Below are 14437 nucleotides of genomic sequence, written 5' to 3'. Positions count from 1 at the left end.
CCAGGGATTGAACTCAGGCCCTTGCTCTTGCCAGGGAAATGCTTACTCCACTGAGCCATCTCCCTGGCCGAGCTCTTCTTTCAATACTGAAGATCCATGTCCCTGTGCAGCTGCACAAACACTCTGCCACTGAATTATCTCCAAGCCCTACAGTTTACTTTGTAATACTACACTGTCTCAAAGGAAATGTGATGTTAGATCATATTTTTCCTGCCTGTGTTTCCTGTTTTGTTTTGTTGAGAACAAGTTAGGTTGAGGAACAGGAAGTGAGAAATGACAAGCCATATGGAATATAAGTGTTCTAAAAAGGTCTTTCAAACCTTCACTATAATAGTTGTACCAGTCCTTACTTGGTAGTAAGGCTTGGATATATAGTTTGTTATCTAAATGTCCATGGGTTATGAGCATGATTTCTATCTAGTGTGAAACCATTGGAAGATGGAACTCTTAAGCAACAAGTACTAGTACAAGAGTTTTAGTTCAATTAGGAACATGAAATTGGAAGAAATCAAAGTATTTCTCATGGAGCTCTTTCCTCTTTGAGAAACTTTTTTTAAAAATTTTTCTGGATGATAGTCATTTTTGCTGGCATCATTCACTTTGTCTTGTATTTCCTATGAAAGGCAAAACTAAATAGCAACTGTTAATAATAGCTGCTTTTGTCCCTCAGACTAAAAATGAATTTTCCATTGAGAAAGGCTCTACTGCTTGGTGCACAGAAAATCATGGTAACACTTATTATAGGTTAATAGGTTATTCAGGATTAAATTGCTGAATGCAAGGGCCTGAAACACTTGAACTGGAAATCTTTAGCCTAAATGAGTAAGTTCACTCAAATGGAAAGGATTTGAGAATGACAAGGTCTTCTACAGATCCTTCTAATACAGCTCTATCAAATTCCACTGATCACCCATCAGTTACAATTACAAAACAAAAAAAAAAAAAAACAAAAAAAAGGGAAGTGTGGGAGCAGATGAAGCTTCAGATAGATCACATATGCGGTTCTAAAACAAGGACAGCTCCCACAAAACATGTAGTGCTGCAGGTAAAGCAAGTGAACAAGCTGTTAGAACTTCAAGAATGTGAAGCTCCCAGGGTGAGCTAAGCAAACGTGTTGTTGAGGAGAGGGGTTTCAAATTATATCAACCTCCCAAGTGTACAAATCAACACTCTGTAGTTGAGTGGTTCTTTTTCTCCCACCAGGAAAGGATGCTCCACCTGACTTCAGCTTTCTGCATTATGACTCTTGTTTCTTAATCCTCCTCCATTCTCTATCCAGGAAATTCAAGGGTTATGCTGGACATGGCATTCACTAATACATAGTATCTGCCACCCTCAAATTAAAGGAGGACAGGTCTATTTTGGCTTACATTCTTAGATGTCTCAATTGCTATCTTCCTCCAAGGCAGAAATTGCATGATTTAAGGACCCAATCAAGCTGCTCATGTCATGGAAACTAGAAAGGAGAACGAGAGGAAGGAGATATCCTTTCCCAGATCCATCCCTCAGTAACTTGCTGTTTACAACCAGACCCCACTTCCTATAAGCATATTTAGGTATAGATTAATCTGTGTTTTACTCTACTGGTGAGTACTGAACCCATATGATGCAGTCATCTTCAAGGCTCACTTCTAAACACATGAAATATTTGAGAACACATACTATCTAAACCATAGTACCTTTCTAATTAAAAATCACCAATCTATAAATCAGCTATAAGGAATCATTGATCTTTCATTGTGTCCCAGGGAAAAAGGCATAAGAAAGAGAAAAAGATAGACGAGAGAAAAAACCCATTTTCAAGTGGGGGCCTATTTGCCTGATGGACAAAGGACCTGATAACAACAGTAGTGGCATTCATTTATATCTTTGCAAAATTAGCATTTCAAGATACAAGTTTGGCTAGTGACTAACAATCAAAATTTTCCAGGCAAGATGCTTTTCTCAAGACTAAACCTATCTTGACTGCTTTAGGCACTGTTCCCATGTCCTGCACTCACACATAAGTCCAATTTGCAGCTTCTGCTGATCCACACAGAAACAAAGTAAAGCTACCTATACATTTCTCAACCTCACCTCAACTCCTAACTCCTGGAAAGTAGCTAATTTTTATTAAAGTGATTCTCTGTGATCATAGTGTAGTGATGGGTTGCTTTCCTTCACATTCTGACAGTAGTTTTCCCAAGAATTTGAACTTCTATGACCACTAATTCAAGCCAAGTACCTCCCACTGTTTTCTCTACCCCATTCATTGCCTTTATGGCACCTTTTATAGTTTGAAAGTATTTTCTTCTTTGGTTATTTTCTGTGAACCCCACAAGTAACAAATGAGTGGGGGTTATATCTCATTTCATTTTGCAGTCAGCCTACAGTTGCTTTACTCTATTCTGATAAAAATATTGAATCAGCCCAGTAAAGTTCTGCCATCAGTCCTGAGCTGACCAGATAATACTGGATTCCCATTGTTGTCCATCACTATTCAATGTCAGGTTGGGGTGGATGCCATAGGTTGACTCTATGAGGTGCTGGTCTCCGATGCTGTCAGTTGTCATCTTCCAGTGTCAGATTCTGCTAAATACTATTGGTTGATTCTACTGGATATCAGTCTCTAGCACTACTGGCCACTACTTTCCAGTGCCACTTTGTGATGGATGCTATAGGTCAGTTCTAGGTGCTGGTGTCTGCTACTGCTCTTCCTTGAACACTGGTCTCTGAGTGTTTATTGTGCTTCTTGAAGTGACTACTCTGTCCGTACTGATCTGCCCATACTTAACTTGAGTTAGTGGTCAGAAAATTCCAGATTGTGTGGAAAATAGTAGTCAGGATGACAGGGAAAGGAAACCAATGCTACGCTATAATCTGAGTAGGATAAAAGTTTCAAATAAGTGTACAGGAATTTTGGAGCTCATGCAACTCAAAAAATAAATCACAAGTAGGTTTATATTAACATAAAAAGTGAGTATCTTAACAAGGCCTATATGCTGCAGCATGAATAAGGGAGCCCTTCTCAATGAATGTTGATAAATGATTGGGGATGCTGTTTATATAGCACTTAGAGGCCTTGGCAGTGGTTGGCAGAGCCAAACATGGCTGTGAATGATGGGTATGTAAATAAGGGGACCTAATGCCCCTCTTCCTGGTCTTAGACTTTTGAATAGCCTATACCTTCCACAAAAAGCAACAGAAGCACATGAAGTATCAAGATTAGAGCACAGGAACCATACTTCTTTTCGGGCTGTACTCATTTTAGAATTAATAGTGGTGGTTGGGCAGCCATCAAGGTTCCCAATACATAGCCAGAGAGGTCATTGAAGCAAACCATCCCAATCCATTGCAGTGAAAGGGGGAGCAAAGAGAAGCAAATGAGATGAGCAGACAGTCACACATTCTCCAGCACAGAAATCAGAGCCAAGTGCTTATCTATCTCAGAAATTTGCATACTTTTCATCACATAGTATTTAAAATGTCAATTAACTCACCTATTAGGCCTTAATTCACGCTGCCATTTTAATTTATAAAATACTCATGGGGCAGCACATTTTCTTAAAAGCTTTCTTTGTTCAAAAGTAATTGTCTAAATGTTTTCTTTATATGTCTGAGGTTCTGAGTTCAGTCCCAACATTGAAAAATATCATTGTCCTACTGAGTGTGGTGTCATGCACCTGTGTAGTTCCAGCACTCAAGAGAAAGCTGAGAAGAAGTGAGAATCACTAGGGCCCATAAACTCAGGACCAGCCTGGGCAATACAGTAAGACCATATCTCAAGACATAAAATAACAAAAAATGACAGTTCTCATAGCAAATTCTTATTTAACCTTTTTTTTATGAAAATCTGACTTTGTCATAGTCAGTTATTATTTATAACTGTTTTGTTGTTATAAAGAATAAGTAGATATCTTGTTTTCTTTTGGAATCATTTTGAACAATTTTCTATTTATCTTGTCATTTCTAGTGAATAAAAGTTTCAAGGGATTTATTTTTAGAAATGAGAAATATACTCAAAACAAATAAAATACATAACATTACATGTGCTTTCATATATTAAATGGTTTTCCAATTATCAAAACCATGCTCCTGGTTTCCTTATTATATTATTCTTTTTAACAGTTGTGTTCTCCTCAGAGACCTCCTACTCATCATTTAAGTGTCCTAACAAACCCTATTAGTTCCAGTCATTCGGAGCTCCACTAAATGAAATCTTCTGCCCTTTCTCATTTCCCTATTATATCCTTTAAGTGATGAGCTTCCCTAGGGTGTAGAACTGCTGAGCCAATTTAGTCTAGCCTCCAACTTCTTAAGTTGACACAGTTGATCAACCATAACACACATTATAAATCTTTTCTTTTAAAATCTTTACAGCATTCTTAATAACTTTGGTATCTCTACATAGAAATTTTAAGAGGAATGTGGTTGATAGGTACTGATGTCTAGTAGCAATAAATAATAAACTTGGTAGCAATAAATATAATTTCATGCTATTGTCAAATTATGATCATAACTTACACATAAAACTAAGAATATATTTCTAAGCAAAAACTAACATATGAATTAATTGTTCTTAAAACCAGGGATCAGATTTCATTTTGCATGTAGTGTCTTTAAGATCCACATCCAAAGAGCACATATTTGGCAGTGCCAAACTTTAAAATTAAAATCTGTAGTTTGCACTAAATTCATCTTCAATGTACCTCCAACTCTTAGCATCTGTTACTTTATACTGTATACTTTTTCAAAAATTAATTTTATTGAAAAGCAAATAGCAATGTGACAGTTTCAAAACAGGTGAGTAGGACATTTACAATAATTAATACATTACATATTGTTGTCTTCATAGTATGTACAAGATGCCATTTTACCCGACTAAGATTTGTCAGCAACTCAGGAAACTCTTTGCTTTTCAACTAGGACAGGAAAGTGTGGGATTGATGATAATTTGATCATAATGTTGAGGTTGATCCCTATGTCTAGATCTTCAACAGACTCTTATCAACCAAAATACTCCTTTGTGATAGATTTTTTTCAGGCACCCTGTGCACCAGAGGAACAGGCAGAAGGAAAAAGGAAAGGGGCTTTGTGTTTCTTTGAGGACACGGAGAGAATTTGGGGAAGATAAGGAATTCTTTGGATTAGACAAAGAAGGGCTGAGGCTTTCATGGCCTTTTGCCAGGAGTGGAGTTTGAGGGGATGTTTAGATACACCTGAGGGGGCTGATTAGGAGTCTTCCCTGAGGTGTTGAAGGGTGAAAGGAAATTGCACCCAGGACTAAATTGGAGAAGAAGGGAGAAATGGTCTTGGGAAGATGGGCTTTGGTTTAAGGGCATCAACCATATTAGATGACCATCATAAAGTTTTAGCGATTCATACTAAGGCCAGAACCTATCATTTTGTGTAGCTAAATAATATTTCCAACATTTCCATGAAGGGGCTTTATCTCCCTGGCACATGTGTTGAGCCAATAAAGGACAGAAAAGTCTTTATATCGTTTTGAATTGGTAGATTGGGCTCTTCAAGGTAAGTATATAGGAAGAAATAAACAGGAATATTGGGGCTCCCCTCAAATGTAAAGCCCAGAAAACCATTAATTACTTTGTGACACTACTGAATTTATTAACTGGACAGGATTAGAGCTTAATGCCACCTCATTAAGTCCATTATGTAAAATATGACATCTTCTTTATTCATTTCTGAGTTAATGGACATCTGGATTGTTTCCAGGGTTTATCTATGATAAATTGTGCTGCTAAAACCTGGGTTCTCATACATTACTGTGGTATGATGTTTTCATTTCTTCTGGAAAATTATTAATGAGGGGAATACCTGACTTGAATATAATCTTCAATCCTAGAATTTTAGGATAACTCCATATTGATTTCCATTGCATTTGTACCAGATTTCATTCACACCAACAGTGTACAAGGGTTCCTTTTTCTCCATAGCCCCTCCAGTAGTTGTTATTGGCTGACTTCTTGATGTTAGTCATTGTTTTGGGTGTTAGGTGGAATTTCATGTTGTTTTAATTAGCATTTCTTGAATGACTAATTATGAAAAGCAGAAACATTTCAAATGATGAGACCCCACTTGCTGCTGATTCTTTGAAGCATTTTATGTTCATTTTGGTTTTTGTTCATGAACCACCTGTGTACCCATATATCTTTAAGATTTTTACTCAAATTCTCCTTTAGAATATTTAGTGTTTCCATTTATTGTTTAAATATTTTATGAATTTTGACTGTAGTTTTTTGTGTGATGATAGACATCAGTCTAATTTTAGCATTCAGCATATGAAAAGGCAGTTTTCTCAGCACCATTTATGACAGAGGCTATATTTCTTCCAGTGAGCCTGCTTGGCCCCTTCATCAAAGAAAAGGTGAATGAGTTGTGTCTACATCTCATAATCAGTTCCACTGATTATCCAGTATGTCTTGATGCCAGTACCATCATGATTTTATTGAAGTACCATTATAGTATACATTTAGGTCAGGGATTGTGATACTTCCTGCTATTGCATTGTTGCACAGGATTGCTTCTAATATTCTGCATCTCTTATGGTTCCAAATAAATTCAAGTAAATATTTCACTATCTCGGTGAGGTATACTAATGTTATTTTTAATTGAGATTGCACTGAATCAGAGTAAAAATTGCTTTCTCCATAATTGTTTTGCGAAACAAATAGCAATGAGACACTTTCAAATCAAATTAGTAGGATAGTTTCAATAATTAAAACATTGCATACTCTCTTCCTAGAGAGTATTTGTTGTACAAGATGCAGACATTATATCCTAGTTACAAACACTATTAGAACAAATCCCTCTATTCATTAAATAAATCTAACTATATATCTATAATAATGATTTTGAATACACAGATACAAAATGGATATTCATGTGTATCCCCTTTTTTTGTATAGTTCCATCATTTGAATATTAGAGGTGCATGAACTCAGCAAAATATTGAAAAATAGTCTAGGAGTCCATAATAGTATTGGGTCTTCCACTTGACTGGCAAAGTCAGAAATTGTTGACCTGAGTCCCCTACAGCTCAATATGACAACATGGCTTTACTTCTTATACTTCGTTTTTTATACTTTTCTGTTGAATGGTTCAGATCAAAATAAAGCAAGACCCATGAAACAAGAGTTGTAGCTTTTGGGTCTGATAAGGTCAGTGAAATCCCCTCAGGATTTATCCTGAGATCCTGTACCTCAGATTGTAGACCCTTTGTCAGTGTCAGCCATGTGGATGAGTCACAGCCATTGCTTGGCCAATGTGCTCTCTGTGAAAGCCTGAGAGAATGTTTTCTCTCCATGTGACTCACCTTAGGCACACTCCACATCTTTGATCACTTTCCTCTTTGTCCCCATAATCTCCTTATCTGTAAATTTGGAACATAACTGAGTTACATGTCATTACAGTACAAGTTCTCATATGTCCTGAGTCTTAATTGACATTGGAAGGCTAAGGACAAAATGTTGGCTTTCCTTGCAGTCCTCCTTTTCCTCTAATTGTTGGTCGGCAAATTTAAGTTTTTTTTTTTTTTTAATTTTTTATTTGTGTGTGTGCGTGCGTGCGTGCATGCGTGTGTGCAGCTCAGCCCAGCAGGGGGTGGGGCTGGCTGGCATGTGGTGCTGGGGGATCGAACCATGGTCCCTGTGCTTTGCCAAGCTTGTTCCAAGTAGGTGCCTTAGGCCACTGAGCCATCTCACCAGCCCCATATTTAGGTTGTTAACCCTGCAGAAAAGAAGCTTATTGTTATGACCATATAATCTAAGCTCTTAAGCTTAACCTCACTATCTGTCTGAATATCAAACATCTTAGGCATAACATGGAACAGGTATTTTTCATTGAGCATTGATATGTTAAACTTTATGTTCCTGCAGACTGTGATGAAAAAACATTTAAAAATTTAAAATATATTTTAAAAATAGGCATAAATTTATATAATTATTATTTTTACACCTAAGTCCAGAAATCTAATCATATACAACCTTGTATCAGGATGGTCCAGCAACATTCCTTTGACTGCTTCCTACCTTCATTCACGGCCCCCTTATTTTTGAACAATCACCTACCTGAGAGACATCATGGCAGTAACTGGCATGACATGACAAGCAGCCCATATTCAGAAGACCAGAATGACAGGCACGCCAAGCATGAACCTACTAATGCAAATTGCCATCTTCAGTGCAGTTGCTTAGTTCACAGGTGTCTGTATATATAGTTAGTAAGGGTGAGAATCCTTCCAATTATCTGCTAGATTCAACAATCTTCTGAAGATTCTCAGGATCATTGCCTTACAAGTCTTCTACATATAACTGTATGGCTTATCACTGTCATGTTTCCTAGCTCTTCTCCTTTCCCTCTCTTAATTAATTAGTCCTCAAGTTCTTCCTTTTCTTTTAGTTGTTTTATACCTTTCTATTTGTATTTCTTCTTTTGATTTCTTATACTAGGGAAATCATAAATAATATTTACACATGTGTGTCTGGTTTATTTCACTTATGAGTATATCTTCAAAGGGATCCCCTTAAATATAAAGGCTTCGAGTTTATCATTCTTAATATCTGAGTAATAATCCATTGCATAAAAATACCACATCTTTTTCATCCATTCTTCAGGTGATGGACATCTTGTTTGTTCCAAGAGTTGGCTATCATATATTGTGCTGCTATAAACATAGGTACACATATATCGCTATGTTATGATGATTTCAGATCCTCCAGGAAAATTTCCAGTAGAGGAATAGTTGGTTTAAATAGGATTTCCAGTTCTAGTTTTCTAAGGAGTCTCCACACTGATTTCCATAACGTTTGCACCAGTCTACATTCCCACTAGCAGTGGAGAAGGTTCCTTTTCCCCAAAACCTCTCCAAAATTTGTTGTTTCCAGATTTCTTTATGATAGTCATTCTCTCTGTGGTAAGATGATATCTCATTGTTTTAATTTGCATTTCATCGATGGCTAATGATGTGGAGCATTTTTTCAAATATTTATTGGCTTCTTTAGTTTCATCCTCTGAGAAGTGTGTGTTCATCTCAGATGACCATTTCTGGACTGGGTTGTTAAATTTTGGGGCTCTAGTGCTTTTTAGTTCTTTGTAAGTTCTAGAGAGCAGACCTTTGTCTGAGTACTTATTTATCAAGATTTTTTCCAAAGTTGTTGGTTATCTTTTCATTTTGTTAGTAATTTCCTTTGACGTTCAGAAGTCTCAGTTGTTAATTCGCTGAAGTGTTTCCTGTGCGATTTGTTTTTTGTTCATGAACTCTTTGCCTATTCCTGTCTTTAAGAGCTCTGCCTCCTTTATCTTCCATGAGATTTAGTGTTTCTGAATTAACTTAGGTCTTTAATCTATTTTGACTTTAGCTTAGTGCATGGTGATAGACTTGGGTCAAATTTATTTTTTGGCATGTAGAGAGCCAGTTTTTCCAGCGCCATTTGCTAAAGAGGCTATCTTGGTTCCAATGAGTATATTTGGCCACTTTTTCAAAGGTAAGGTGGCTGAGTATGTCCATAAGGGAATTCAGTGTCTTCTAATCTATTGCTCTGCTCCTCAGGTCTATATAGTTGCCAGGACCATTCTGATTTTATCTCAATAGCCTTGTAGTATAATTTTAAGCCAGGAATTGTAATGCCTCTTGCCTTGTCTTTATTGCCCAGGATTGCCATTGTTATTCTTGACCTTTTCTGGTTCCAAATAAATTTTGGGGTTGATTTATCCAGGTCTGTGAGGTATATTGTTGATAGTTTGATACGGATTGCATTAAATCTGCACAGCAATTTTGGGAGTATGGCCATCTTCACAATGTTGGTACTTCTTATCCAGGAGCATGGGATATCTTTCCATTTTCTGAAATCCTCTACAATCTCTTTTTTCAGAATACTGTAATTTTCCTTGAAAAGATCTTTGACTTCTTTAGTTAGATTAATGCCAAGGTATTTCATTTTCCTCAGTGCTATTGTAAAAGGTATTGTTTCTATAATTTCTCTCTCAGTTTGTTTTTTGTCTGTGTAGAAGAATGCTACTGACTTTTGTGTATTGTCTTTATAACCTGCTATGCTACTGAATTTCTGTGTTAATTCTAGTAGCTTCTTGGTGGACTCTTTTGGGTGTTCAAGTAAAGTATCATGTCATCTGTAAAAAATAGCAATTTAACTTCTTCTTCTTCTTTTTTTTTTTTTTTTTGCAACTGGGGATTGAACTCAGGCCCTTGCACTTGCCAGGGAAGCACTTATTCCACTGAGCCATCTCCCTGGCCCCAATTTAACTTCTTCTTTACCTATTCTTATTACTTTTATTTTATTCTCTTGGCTAATGGCTGTAGCTAATGATTTCAGGACTATATTGAATAGGAGTGTTGATAGAGGACATCCTTGTCTTGTACCAGAACTAAGAGTAAAAGATTTGAGATTTTCCCCATTTAGGATTATGTTAGCTGTTGGGTTTTCATAAATGGCTTTTACCAGGTGGAAATAGAGGACATCTCTTCCAATTTTCTGTAGGACTTTGAACATGAATGATTATTGGACATTGTCAAAAGTCTTTTCTGCATCAATGGAGATGGGCATGTGGTTTTTAGTTTTTGCTCTATTCATATAGTGTATTACATTTATACATTTTCTAATATTGAACCATCCTTGCATCCCTGGGATGAACCCTACCTGGTCATGTTGTATGATCTTCTTGATGATTTGCTGTATTCTATTTGCTAGTATTTTATTGAGAATTTTTGCATTTATGTTCATGAGGGAGACTGGCCTATAGTTCTTTTTTAGTTGCATTTTTCCCTGGTTTTGGTATCAATATGATACCTGCTTCCAGGAATGAATTTGGGAGGATTGCTTCCTTTTCAAATTCTTGGAAGAATTTGAGGAGTGTAAGTACTACATCTTCTGTAAATTTCTTGTAGAATTCAGCTGTGAATCCATTCGGACCTGGAATTTTTTTTGTCAGTAGGTTTTTAATTACACCTCGCATTTCATTGGCTGTCATTGGGCTATTGAGAGTGGTTATATCTTTTCAATTCAGTTGTGGTAATTTATACATTTCTAATAATCTGTACATTCCTCTGTGTCTTCTATTCTGTGAGAGTAAAAATTCTCAAAGTAGCTATTGATAATCTTCTGAGTTTCTACTGATTTTGTGGTAATTACATCATTTTCATTCCTTATTGCTTGTATTTGAATTTTTTCTTTCCTCTTTTTGATGAGGTTAACTAGGGGCTTATCAATTTTATTTAATCTTCCATAGAACCAGCCTTTTGCTTTGTTAATTCTTTGAAATGTTTTCTCTGTCTCAATTGAATTAATTTCTGCTCTAATCTTTATGATTTCTTTCCATCTTTGAGCTCTGGGTTTGGTTTGCTTTTCCTTTTCTAGTTGTTGAAAGTGCAGCATGAGGGTATTTATTTGTTCCTGTTCTGTTTTCCTAATGTGTGAGTTCACAGTTATGAATTTCCCTCTGAGAATTGCTTTCATCATACCTCATAAATTTCGATAAGTTGTGCTTGAATTTTCATTGAATTGTAGATATTTTCGAATTTCTTATTTAATTTCATCTGTGACTCATTGTTTGCTGAGTATGGTGTTGTCGTTTAATTTCCAAGTATTTATGGATTTTTTTTCTGGTTTCTTTTATCACTTATTTCCAGTTTCATTGCACTGTGGTCAGATAATGTTCATGGAATAATTTCTGTTTTCTTACATACACTTAAGCATGACCTATGGACCAGTATGTAGTCTATTTTAAAAAATGACCCATGTGCATCTGAGAAAAATGTGTATTGAGCTGTGTTTGGTTGGAACACTGTATATATCCACCATGTCCATTTGTTTCAAGCTCTGGTTCAGTTCTCTTATTTCTTTGCTAAGTTTTTGTCTGGTTGTCCTATCTTTTTGGGATAAGTTGGTGTTAAGTTCTCCTGTTAAGATTGTGGTATTGGATATTAGATTTTTCATGCCCATTAAGAATTGCTTTATATTGTTGGATGCTCCTGTGTTTGGTTCATACATATTTATGAGTGTTACCTCTTCCTCTTGGATTTTTCCCCTAGCCACTGTATAGTGGCTTTCTTTATTTCGCTTGATCATTGTTGGTTTTAAGTTGAGATTGCCTGAGAATAGGTTTGCTACCCCTGCTTTTTTCTGAGGTGCTGGGGCATGTAATATTGTGTTCCATCTTTGACATTCAGCCTATGGATGTCTATATGAGTTAAATGTGTTTCCTGTATACAGCATATTTTTGGATTTTGTTTCCTAATCCACTGTTCTTTTTCTATTTCTCTTAATTGGTGATTGACTCCTTTTACATTGATTGTTATAAGTAAGATGTGTTGATTTATTATTCATAAGTTATTAGCTGATGTTGCTTACTCCTTTATGTCCTGTGTTTATTTGTTTGGCTATTGAATGGCTTCCTTCTGTTATCATTCATAGAGTTTTAATCATTTTTGTCCTTCTCTAGAACATCTTTCAGGAGCCTGTGTAGTGTTGGCTCTGTCAGAATACAGTTCTTTCGTTGTCCTTTGTCATGGAAGTATTTCACTTCTCCACAAAACTTGAAAGAGAGTTTTGCAGGGTTTAATAGGCTGAGCTGGAATTTGTTTTCATAGAGAACTTGAAGTACTCATCTCCATGCTCTTCTTGCCTTCATGCTTTCTGAAGAGATGGTTGCCATAATTCTCATGTGTTTTCCTTTGAATGTGATCTGCTTGTTTTCTCTATCAGCTTTCAGTATATTATTCTTTTGCTGGATTTCTGGGATCTTGACTTTTATGTGTCTAGCTGTGTTTTTAATTGGGCTGAAGTTATTCGGGGTTCTGTATTCTTTGGTTACCTGACTGTCAGATTGTTTCCTCATATTTGGGAAGTTTACTGCTATTACTTCTGCCCATTTTCTTTTTACATCATTTGTATTGACTCCTTCTTTCTCATTGATGTCTATTAGTCTGACATTGTTCATCTTTGTATCATCTTACAGGTGATGGATTATTTTCTTCCTGCATCCTAGTTGTTTTTAAGAAATCCTTTTTTACCTTTTCAGTAGCTGCAACAGAGTCTTCAAGATCTGAAACTCTGTGTTCACTTTCAATCAAACAATTTTGCAGCCTTGTGATTAAGATTTTAGTTTTCTCTATATCTCTTTGACTCTGATTCATGCAATGTATTTCTTTGCTGTATAGCTCATTCATGGTATCCCTCATTTTCCTAATCTCCTCTATTTTTTATCAATGTCTTTTTTAGAAGCAGTTATTAATTCTTTTATGCAGAGATTTTTCAGATTAGATTTCCTTCATATGTTTTTGTACGTAATTCTTTACTTCAGATGCAATGAATTAAGAGATTTCTTTTTTTTAATTTCAGAAATATATTCTGCTCTGAGTTCCTCTATTCTTCTCTGCTGTTTTTTCTTTACTTCCAATGCTGATAATTTATTCATTTCAGCTGAGCTAGTGTCCTCTGCCCTTGTTGTGGGTTGGCTGCAGGCCTGTGATTGCATTTTGCTCCTTGTCTTTCATTTCATATAGCACTGACCTGTGACCTTTGTTTAGAGCGTTGGTGCACCTACTAAAATTTGGGTGTAGATCTATTAGGTTTGAATTTATCCAGTTATGATTGGCTTTGGTTCAGCTGTTGTATTCAGCTCCTTCCTGCTGCAGCCCTTGAAAGTGAACCTGTTTTGCCCCTCTGGCACACCAGTGAACCTAGGATGCTCCTCTGTCATGCCCCTGGCCCAGGGGGCAAAGGGGAGTGTAGAAGTTCTCCCACACACTAGCTGGGCCTGGACTTGGCCTGGATCTGAGAGTCCCAAGAGTGTTTCAGAAGCTTTCAGTCACTGGGTGGGCTTGGGGGTGGGAGCTTCGGAGCGGTGGAGATGTCCCAAGTGCATGGTAGAGAGGTCCCACGGGCTCAGGGAAGCTGGAAGCTCTTCCACACACTCCCCAGGCCTAGGCTGGGCTGGGTCTCGACAAAAGATTTTGGAAGTAGATATTGATGATCTTCTGAATTGCTCTAGGTTCTAGAGTGATTTTACCATTTTCATTTTTGATTACATGAATTTGGGTTTTTTTTTTCTTTCCTCTTGTTGATTAGATTGGCTATGCATTTATCAATTTTATTAATTCTTTTAAAGAACTAATTCTTTGATTCATTTATTCTTTGCATTATTTCTTCACCTCCATTCCCTTAATTTCTGCTATAATCTTTATAATTACCTGATTTCTTTAGACTTTGGGCTTGACTTGCTCTTCTTTTTCTAGGAATTTGAGATACACCACACAATGTTTGATGTATATCATTTAAATGGCTTGTTCTGTTTTCCTAATGTGCAAATTTATCATTATAAGCTTCCTCTTAAGACAGCTTTCATTATATTCTACAGGTTTCAGTAAGTTTTGTTTGTGTTTTTGTTTGATTATAATTTTAAAATTTTTTTTATTTAGTTT

This window comes from Octodon degus, unplaced genomic scaffold, assembly GCF_000260255.1.
Source record: "Octodon degus isolate 3935 unplaced genomic scaffold, OctDeg1.0 scaffold00032, whole genome shotgun sequence".
Taxonomy (NCBI): domain Eukaryota; kingdom Metazoa; phylum Chordata; class Mammalia; order Rodentia; family Octodontidae; genus Octodon; species Octodon degus.
The sequence above is the reverse complement of the archived record's forward strand: the minus strand, read 5'-3'. Positions refer to the sequence as shown.